The sequence below is a fragment of the Schistocerca gregaria genome, unplaced genomic scaffold (genome assembly GCF_023897955.1).
Source record: "Schistocerca gregaria isolate iqSchGreg1 unplaced genomic scaffold, iqSchGreg1.2 ptg000077l, whole genome shotgun sequence".
NCBI classification, from domain to species: domain Eukaryota; kingdom Metazoa; phylum Arthropoda; class Insecta; order Orthoptera; family Acrididae; genus Schistocerca; species Schistocerca gregaria.
The window spans coordinates 23,246,040-23,256,943 of record NW_026061710.1 but is presented as its reverse complement, the minus strand read 5'-3'; positions in this window follow the sequence as shown (position 1 = coordinate 23,256,943).

Genomic DNA, 10,904 nt, shown 5'->3' with positions numbered 1-10,904 from the left:
GTTGTGGGACCTTTTGTCTCTCCGCATCGTCGAGAAATTTTGTTACTGAAATGTTATGCCCCGTCCTTCGCGTTTTATGAACACTGGCTGCATAACACTTGTGATTACCCTTTCCGGTAATATTCAGTATTCCTCTTCCATAATTTCGATGTACTTTCTGACTGCCGAAACGAACAGATTTTCCACTCGATCACAGAGCTGCATGTTTTGCTTTAGCTGCTTCCGCTACTGCTGTCGTGAGTGTAGAAGCAAACTGTTGATCGCAGCCCACTGAAACTCGCGTCGCGCCAGTAAAGGGTAAACAGTGGCACCCACCGACCTCCAACGGATTGCAAAAATAAATTAATTCTTTTCCGAAACTGTTACTCCCTTCACCGCCGCACCTCCCCCTCACAAAAAGTATAAAGGTAAAAGTTTCACCACCTCTACATCTCGAATGTTGGCTTCCTAAAATTCCTCGTCATGTTATATTAATTTGTACTTCAGTGTTACTGGCTATTAGCTAAAATGTTTCCTCACGTTATCGACGTGTACCACTGAAGCTGAGTATACAAGTATGTCGTACGACACAGGTTAGGAGACGAGACGTGGTAAACGGCGAGTATCGAGAAAAACCAACTCCTCCTAAAAGCTTAAATGCTTCTGCATTTCCATAGCATATTTTAAATGAATTAAGAAAAGGTGTTAGAGAGTAGTTGTCGTATCGCTATCATGCACAGTCGTCTAATTATAAATACCACTATAACGTAGCAAATTATTACTAGTTGTCATCTTGTAATGATTGCGTCGCCAATAGGAATTCAGTATTCGCCGCGCCTTTGATTAGGCTTTGCGCCTTAGATCTAGGAGACGATATAGTCGCCTTGGAGCCGTATTCCGGTTAACGTTTGTTAAATCTCAAGAATCAAATTTGTAGTTGAAAATTATTAAATTCGCGCAGTTGATCGGTTCTCTCATTGCTGACGAAAAGCGACTGCAGTGCTGAGTATTTTGTGGAAGTTCGAGTTTTGTGAGTGGCTTGATGTAGGAGATATTCGTGTGCGAACCTTTCAACATGAATTCCGCTTGGCATGTTTCTTGCAGATTGCTACACATTATGTTGACCACTTCTCTATAAGACGCCTACTGAACACAATGTATTGACTCAAGTAGTCGTGGGTCAGCGACTTTTTCGGACTCAGAAAACTGCCATCAAGCCCGTATTTAATATCCGGACTTTATTTACGCCATATCGCTGATTTTCCGTTAAAAGTTCACACCTGAAAGCAGCCCAAGATATTTATTCCGACCCGATACTTTCAGTGTTATGGAGACAAAACAACTAGAAAGAAATTTTAGACTCTCCCGAACGAGACATGCAAGAAACCCGAACGCTCGGTAGTTTAACTTTCGGTTTCTGCCCATGGACTGGAGTTGTGGCTTTTTCGTGGTGGGCACTTAGCCGAATTTTCGCCAACGCTATTTCTGTTGGCTAATCCAGTATCTACCAACACACAGTGAGTGTGCAGAAAACCTGAAGACTATAGAGGTAGGTGGACGTTCTCCAAAGGACAGTGAGAGCAACACGCGCCGCCACTTTTTTTCTTTTTTTTTTCCCCGCACCTTGGTAGACGTTTCACGCAGGACCACGCAGCCAGCATCACACAGAATGACGCAACCGTATTCCGCAGCACGCTGCAACACGTTTCTGCACCCAAGGAAACGTGTCTTAGCACGAGAGGCGGATGTCACAGGCGAGCAACTGTCACCGCGCACACTTCACCTTTCCCAAAACGGCAGAATAATGCGCACCGACCGGTACTTCGGAATAACTTCTGTAACATACATAATATTTTCTGGCTGTTCTCTACTTTGAAAAACACTAATTCATTATCAGTTTAGTACAACAGACTAAAATGGTTAATTTATCATCAAATTACGATTACATTTCTACGTCTAAATGTTTCCACACTGTTGACTTGCGCTTCGTTAATACACGTAATGTGAAATCAAAGACGTCACTTCATCTGCGTTACAAAATTTCTTCTGCAAAATTACAATAGCAAAGGAATACGCAGCAGTGAAGACAACGATTCATACAGAAAACCCGATACCACTGGCTGCGCGCTTGCACGGAAGTTTAAAGGTAACATCCTGAATATGAGGATTTCGGAAATATTCCGGGAATGAAATTTACGTTAAGCAAGAGAATTCTTTCAACCTGTAAAGAGAGGCCACCTAGCTCCGAACGATATATGTGTCAACTAAGTATGAGTTGAACTCTACAAATATTCAACGTGAGTTATTGAGCCTTTAATATTGTAAAGGCGTCTCTTTTGATTTCGACGGCACGAGAGCAATTAGCCTACATCTAAGCCCTCGATGGCAATGTGAACACAAATTCTCTACCTAAACTACAAGCAATGAAATGGTTTTTAACAATAAAGCAATGTAATCCTACGTAACAACGTCATACTTTCATTTTCCGCTATCAGCTCTTACTGCAAACACTTCAGAAACACTAAACGCTAAAAAATTTTCGGTTCTTTTCATTTAACCTCTATGCTGTGCTACATTTGCAGATTTTACACGGACGAGGAACTCCGATGAAACTTGCGTAACATATGGATAAAATTTTCCGTTGCTTGTGTATAATACGAGAGCGTAATACACATCCAAATGGTCTAAAAATATTCATTCTTGTCAACCACTTACTACAGGTTTCCTCCATTTAGGTTGGTTGGTTTGAAAGAGGGGGGAAGGGACCAAACTGTGAGGTCATCGGTCTCTCGTTCCCAACAAAATTATTACACAAGGGAAATAAAAGAGATGTACAGCACGGTAACAGGAGAATGGAGGAACCAGGAGAAGAACAGGACAATCAACACTACCATGGACAAAACAGGAAAAGAAAGCCACAGAGGAGGAAGAAACAAGATAGAACAGATAAAAACATGAGCAGATGATCGTGGCTGACCCACCACGAGAACAAAAAGGAAAAAGCTAGCCACTCTGCGACACATGAAAACATCCACCACACAAGCTTTAGAGCTGAAACTTATAAAGAATGATAAAACCCACCCTCACGAATAAAACTTAAACCTAAATTAGCCAATGAGGCTTTTTCAGTTGAAATTAATGGCAACTAGTCCGGCAGCAAACCCGAAGAGATTTTCAAGACTTATTACGCCGGGAAAGCCTACGAAGTCACAACTAGTCCGGTAGCTGAAGAGTCCGTCACAGGGCAGCCAAAGGAGGACAGCTCACCAAGATATGGGCCACCGTCAGCCGGGCGCCACACCGAAACTGACTGAGGTGGGTAATCACGGTGCAGGAGGCAGCCATGTGTCACACAAGCGTGGCCAATGCGGAGCTGGCAGAGAACCGCAGAGTCCATACGAGAGGCCCACATGGAGGATTGCCACACATTCGAAGTCTCCTTAGTGGCACGCAGTTTGTTGTGCATGCTGAGGTTAAGCCTTTTCGTCTCCCAAGCCGCAAAACCTTGCGGCGTAGTACAGCAAGCTTGTCAGTTGCAGAGAAGCCGATCTCCATGAGTGGTTTCCACGTAGCCTGTTGGCCAATCTCTCAGCAAGTTTGATGCCTGGGATTCCGAAGTCACCAGGGGTCCAGAGAAACACCAATGAACGACCGAACCGTTCCAGGGCGTAGATGAACTCCTAGATGATCGCTACCAACGGATGACGAGGAGAGCACTGGTCGATACCTTGTAGGCTGCTCAAGGAGTTGGCACACAGAAACGACTCCCCAGAGCATGAACACATCTGCTCAAAAGCTCAAGATACAGCCAACAGCTCCGCCGTGGAAGAACTGCAGCCATCGGGAAGGAATGCTGTTCATTATGTCCTCCATGGACATACGCGACGCTGACGAGAGCATCAGCCATCGAGCCATCAGCGTAAACCAATTTGTCGCCTCAGTACGTGTCAAGAATAGAGATGAAGTGACAGTGGAGAGCCGCAAGGTTAATGGAGTCGTTAGGGCCACGTGAAAGGTTTAGACAAAGCTGTGGCTGAGGCTTACAACATGGAGATGTACGTGAATGGACCTCGAGGAGAGGTAGAACAGGCAAGGACTCCAGACAGAAGCAATCGAATGCAAACCGTAATCATTAACCCCCTGATCTGGGTTGCTGTTGTGGGGGCTGGAATGCCGTGGGCAGGGAAAAGGAGAGGGTAATTTGTATACTCAGGAGAACTACAAATGTGTGCAATGTAACTGGAGAGCAATTTTGCACGTCTAATTTATAATGGAGGGATCCCAGCCTTCACCAGTAGACTGGTCACCGGACTCATCCTACACGCTCCTGTCGCTAATCGAACCCCACAGTGGTGCACAGGGTCGAGTAAATTCAGCGCTGAGGGCACTGCCGAACCCTAAATCACACTCCCATAGTCAATTCGTGATTGGACAAGGGCTCCGTAGAGCCACAGCAGCGTAGATCTATCTGCACCCCAGTTCGTGTTGCTCAGGCGTCGGCGGGCATTGAGGTACTGCCAGCACTTCTGCTTAAGCTGACGAAGATGAGGAAGCCAAGTCAATCGAGCAACGAAAACCAGTCCTAAGAATGTGTGTGTCTCCACTACAGTGAGTGGATCGTCATGAAGGTAAAGTTCTGGGTCCAGATGAATGGTACGACGCCGACAGAAGTGTATGACACACGACTTTGCGTCTGGAAACTGGAGGCTGTGGGCTATAGCCCATGCCTGCACCTTGAGGATGGCTCCCTGTAGGTGATGCTCAGCAACACCAGTACTGGAGCAGCAGTACTAAATGCAGAAGTCGTCTGCATTCAGGGAAGGTGAGATGGAGAGTCCTACAAACAGCTGCTCCTAGATCGTTAAAGGCCACTAAAAATAGACACACTAAAAATAGAGACACTCAATACAGAGCACTGTGGAACTCCATTCTCCTGGATATGGGTCGTACTATGGAAGGCACCAACTCGGACATGGAGTGACAAGAAGTTTCCGATGAACATCCAGAGTGGCCCCAGAGACACTACTCATACGATGTGACAAGGATGTGATATCGCCATGTCGTGTCATATGGTTTTCGTAAATCAATGGAGACAGCAATCAGGCGTTGGCAACTGGAGAAGGCCGTTTGGATGGTAAACTCTAGGGACACAAGATTAGCAGTGGTAGAGCGACCCTGGCAGAAACCACCCCGACATGGAGCCCGTAGGCCATGTGACTAAAGGGACCCAACAAAACCGCCCACATACCATACATTCCAGCAGCTTATGAAGAACGTTGGTGAGGCTAATGGGCCGACAGCTAACCATGTCAAGCGAGTTTTTACCGGGTGTGAGCACCGGAATGATGTTGTTCCTTGCAATTGCAATGGAAAGACGCCACTGCTCGAGATCCGGTTGAACATGACGAGATGATATCGCTTGTAGTCAGATGAGAGACATTTAAGTATCTGGCTGTGGATCCGATCATGTCCAGGAGCTCTGTCAGGGCAATATGCAATTGCACTGAGGACCTCCCACTTTAACTGCGGCTGGACGAGAACATCATCTCAGTCAATACACGCCACAGTGAACCCTATAACGCCGCATTTATAGTGTGTGAAAGGCTGGGGGTAATTTTCCAGGGCAGAGTGCTCGGCAGAGTGCTCGGCAGAGTGCTCGGCAATCGCGTTTGTGTCTGTAGATAACACGCCATTTACGCTAACACCAGTAACACTTGTTAAGGTCTGGTACCCAAAAAGATGATTGATCTTTGCCCAGACGTGGGAAGGTGACGTATGGCGTCTAGTGGTCGAGATGTATCTCATCCATCTTTCCTGCTTCCGTCGTTTGATAAGTTGCCGAACGCGGGCACAGAGCTATTTAAAGGCTACTGTATGAGGTGCTCCATGGCAGGGTGCTGCTTATGCCACTGTAGAGATCTCCGGCGCTCCGTAATTACTTCAGCATCTTCCGGCGACCAACAAGGGACTGCCTTACGCCTTGAGCACCATGAAGAACGAGGGATTGAGTTTTCTACTGCAGAAACAATTGCTGTAGTAACTTGCTCAACCATCACTTAAATGTAACTGTGTGGGGGAAATTAAACGGTGACAGCAGAGGTGAAAGATTCCCATTCCGTCTTGTTTAAAGCCAATCTGGGCAGCCGTCCATGAGCATGATACTGGGGCAGTGACAGAAAGATGGGGAAGTGGTCACTACCACACAGGTCGTCACGTGTTCTCCAGTGGGTTGATGGGAGAAGTCTTGGGGTTTGAAGTGACAAATCGATGGCTGAGTAACTACCACGAGCCACACTGAAATGTGTAGCAGTCCCAGTATTTAAGAGGCGGAGGTCGAACTGAGACAAAAATTCGACATCTCTGTCTTGGCAAATAAGCACAGTGACAACCCACAAGGGGTTATGGTTGATTAACTCCCTAAACCTTTCCCACTTTTCGGAGATTTTACCAATCAGTGCAGCTAATACATCTAGGGGTTCGACACCATCTGGAGGAAGGTATATATTGCACAGTAAGATCCTCCATCGTCCTTATTCTGATAGCCACAGCTTCAAGGGGGATTTGAAGGGGCACAGGTTCACTACAGACAGTTTAGGACATAAACGAAAACTCCACCTGACACCCTATTATAGGCGCTACAGTTACTGTAATATCTGTTTAGCCATGGAGGGCAGAGGGTCCGCATTGTCAAAAACCAGCTTTCCTGGAGGGCAATACAGATAGCAGGTGTAAAGCCCAACTGTTAACGTAGCTCATCCAGGTGGTGGAATAATGTCTGTAATTCCACTATAGAATGACGTCATCGTGACACTGTGAAGGCATGGAACATTCTATGAAGTGGTTTATGCCTCAGGCAATAAGCCGGCGGCAGCATGTGACTCTGAGCAGTCTATAACCGTCATGTGTGTGTGTGTGTGTGTGTGTGTGTGTGTGTGTGTGTGTGCGTGTGTGTGTGTGTGTGTGTGTGTGTGTGCGTGTGTGTGTGTGTGTGTGTGTGCATGGGATGGTGATTTATGCATTTACTGAGGACCTATATCCCGCCAGACCCTCCCACACCCACACACACACACACACACACACACACACACACACACACACACACACACACACACACACACACACAGCTTGGTCCTAGTGGTTTTATTTTTGGATTTCTCTCACTGCACCTTGGGTTTCCCTGGCTGGGAGAACTTCACTGATTCAGTCTCCAGGACTGAGAATGAGCGTGAAGCCCTTCGACAAGCTGCTTTTGGGCTCTTCAGTCACTGGCAGGTGTCAAATTTCCCACTAGGAGAAACCTGGGAAGGGGACCCCTTCCTAGCGAGAGAAGCGATGAAGACTTCTGTTCCCTTCCAAGATGGAGAAGCATATGTCCCCGATGGTTGGAGTAGTGTTGCTTCCAAAGTAGGTGGTGCAGGAGCAATAGGGAGGGAAATGCCCTCCACCATCAAGGAACATCTTTCGGCTCTGACAGGTGGCTATGATTGGCAGAGCTGATCGTATTACGCCGATGTTACAACAGTCGTGGTACAATGTCACAGGCACAGGATGCAGGCATTCAAATTTTCTCTTCGCCCCAGTGTAGGTCATTCTGTCCAGTGTGTTTTAGTCCATGATTTTCCTTTCTTTCTGGAGAATCCTGCAGTGTAGTGAGCAAGGCGAATGGTGCTCTCCACAGTTTGACAGATTGGAGGCGGGGCACATGTAGTATTGGGATGTGAAGGGCATCCAGAATCTTGACATGTGACGCTGGATGTACAGCTGTATATGTCCAAACTTGCAGCTCTTAACGCACCGCATCGTGTGAGGAACATTGGGCTTTACAACACAGTATTAGACCGTCACGTTGAACTTCTCTGTCAATGTATCACCCTCGAAGGCCAAGACGAAAGCAGCGGTGGCAACCTGATTATACCTCGGACCCCAGTGGACACGCTGGACGAAATGAACACCGCGCCGCTCCAAATTTGCGCGCAGCTCATCGTCAGACTGCAAAATAAGGTCCCTGTGAAATATGATACCCTCGACCATATGTAAGCTCTTGTGGTTACAGAAACATCCCCAGCTTGTCATAAGCGAGTAAATACCGTGACTGGGCATACATGGGGAGTTAATGGCACAGGCATCAGGGGGTGTGGTCAGAGGGCTACAACTGACAGGGTACATAGCGGCCCCACTACAATGGGCAAGCTACCGTGCTGGATGTCAGGTGCAACCAAGCGAACAAGTCCATTATAATCGTCGGTATAGAAAACGATACTGCACAGTTTATGGAAAAATACGCACCCAGGAGGGTGGCCTCGCCCAACAGTAGGAGAATGAGCAGAAGTGCAGATCCACGTCGACAAAGGATGCGGTAAGTCTGAGCACATGAATGCTATACTCCATGTAAGGCGTCCTTCCTAAATTGGCTCGCTCTTCGGGAAAATTTTGAAAAATTAAGGTCAATTCATAGAGGGGACCACCACATATAGGCCAAAACGTGAGACTCCTTTTAGTCGCCTCTTACGACAGGCGGAAATACCTCGGGTCTATTCCAACCCCTGGACCTGTAGTGGGGGGGGGTCTCCATTTACCTCGAAGTTTTGGTTTTTATGCTTAGTCTGCTAACTACGACAAAAGGTGTGTAAATATGGCGCGAACGGGACTGGGCTGCACTGAAAATCGTTCTGCTAAGGCCCCTCCACACGCACTATTATATCTGTCGGCCGACCGACCAACGGACAAATTTCGTAACCGCTTGCACAACGCAATCACGGTGCCTCATGTGATTTGTTCGTATGATAAATATCTACGCGATTCCGGTTGGTTTTACAAAGGAACAGAAACTGGAGTTTGCCAGCATTTATCTAGGATTTTCTGGCCTTGTTACTCAAAGCCAAGGCAAAGATGCGACTAATTGCAGGAATGAAATTTAACTACGTTGTTACTTAGACGGTAGCTAATGATATTAGTAATTATTTAAGAACTGCTGAGCATCAAACCGTTTTTAACCAAAAATTAATTCATCATAGGTTGTAAGCTCCGAGGAGAAACATCTCGCTACATTACGATTTCTAGCCAATGGTAGGGTTTGAGCGCACCTCAAATTCAGGGCTGTTGTATCCCCACAATTGACTAAAATGATTCATTTCCCTGCAAAGCGATTTATACATGACTGAAGAAGTACAGCACGGTTAAGCAAAATAAAAGACGTTGACATAAACGTCATCAATTCCAATAAACAATGCGAAAGTAACTTACATACTTCGTAAGACAAATTACTACAGCAATTGTTATAAAGAAATGCAAAAAGTATTTAACAGCTATACATTCATCAGGATATAATACTTATTAATACACCCTCACACCTTTTTATAAAGTTCTATCCTGCAGCCCTTTTTCCTGGGCGTAGACCGGTGACGAGAGATATGAAATCCTGTCGATTTGATTTCGGAGTTCTCTTCTCTACAGCCAACACAGTGATGCTTGACAGTGTCATTTGTCATTGTGTTGTGGAAGTAGGCTTTAACGCGTTTCAACGTACTCACGCTTGTTTTGCAAGACACGGTGGTTCGTGGAATTGCAAGAAGCAACGACAGTCATTTCACTCCTCCGTAGAACACGTTTTTTAAATCAATTGTTTACAATGGACTGAAGGATGTCATGAAGCTCCAGACATTTATCCTCACTGCTGTAAATAAAGTTTCTTCTCTTCAGTTTCTCATTGTCAAAGGATACATTTTAAGTAGCTTTTCAACATTACGTATAGGGAAATTGTTTCACGGTAGTCCTGGAATCTAGTATCCGTGTTTACTATTACTGTGTCGATTACCTCTAATACTAGCCTTCTCCATTTCTAAATACATATTTCTGTTTCGTTACACTAGTTCAAATACTCCTGCTGCAATTGTAAGGCTCTTTCTTACCTTCCACTTTGCGTTTCATACATATTAGTCTCTCACTAGCCTTAATGCAGTTTTCTATTTCAGGCTTACAGATTTACTTTGAAAAATGTCGAACAAGATACTGGTATGCTGGAAAATCTATTTGTACACCTGCAGTAGAAAAAGAGAAGTCTGGTGATCAAGTATACAATTTAGCCCAATTGGTCGATGTAAAGAAATATAATCCCAGTCTTGCTTGTATTTCACATTCAATGCTGCTCATGTCCGTGTAGTGAAGAAAAATGGTTTTAACAGCGTGTGAATGAAAATACCTTGTTTCGCAAGGACCTTATAATTTAAATCCCCCTTCCCCCTGAAGTTAACTTGTTTTACCGCAACGGCTAAGATTCGTGAAATACTGGTTTGCTATAAAAAATTTTAATTGCGTAATTTTTAGAAGCACAGAGGATGGTCCAACTGATGTGCACAGCAGTGGATACAGACTGCACGAGGGTGTGCCTCTTTCACTATAGGATGTACACAATTTTTCCGTGTTATTGCACTACAGCCGTCTTATGTTTGCGATACTAGTTTGTTTTTATCAATATTCTAACTGCTTAGCACTTGCAGCTAAACAGTGGCTATGCCTTGTGCACACCAGTTTTTAGCTAAGTCATAAAACCACATCCATCTCATATTTCTCCTTATTTGCAAAACGAAAAATTACTAATAGCTTACTTCAGACATCCGTTATTTCGTCGGCTTGTACTGACAAAGGACTTAATTTCACTTGAAACTTGCTCTAGAGGATTATTTTAACTTCACTTGAAATCTGTTCTTTAACATCATCCATAATACAAGTTGTTAAATGATTGTCAGAAAGTGGCTTCAAGTACTCCATGATGCTAAATAATCTTTCGTGAGTGTTCGTATCCAGCGAAGAATTTCAGAAGTTCTAAAAATTTTATTCACTCATGCCTCAGATTCCTCACGAGTTCGGAGACAACTTTTGCCATGCTGAAAAGCAGAAAGTCGTAATGCATCTATTCCGCTTCTGTT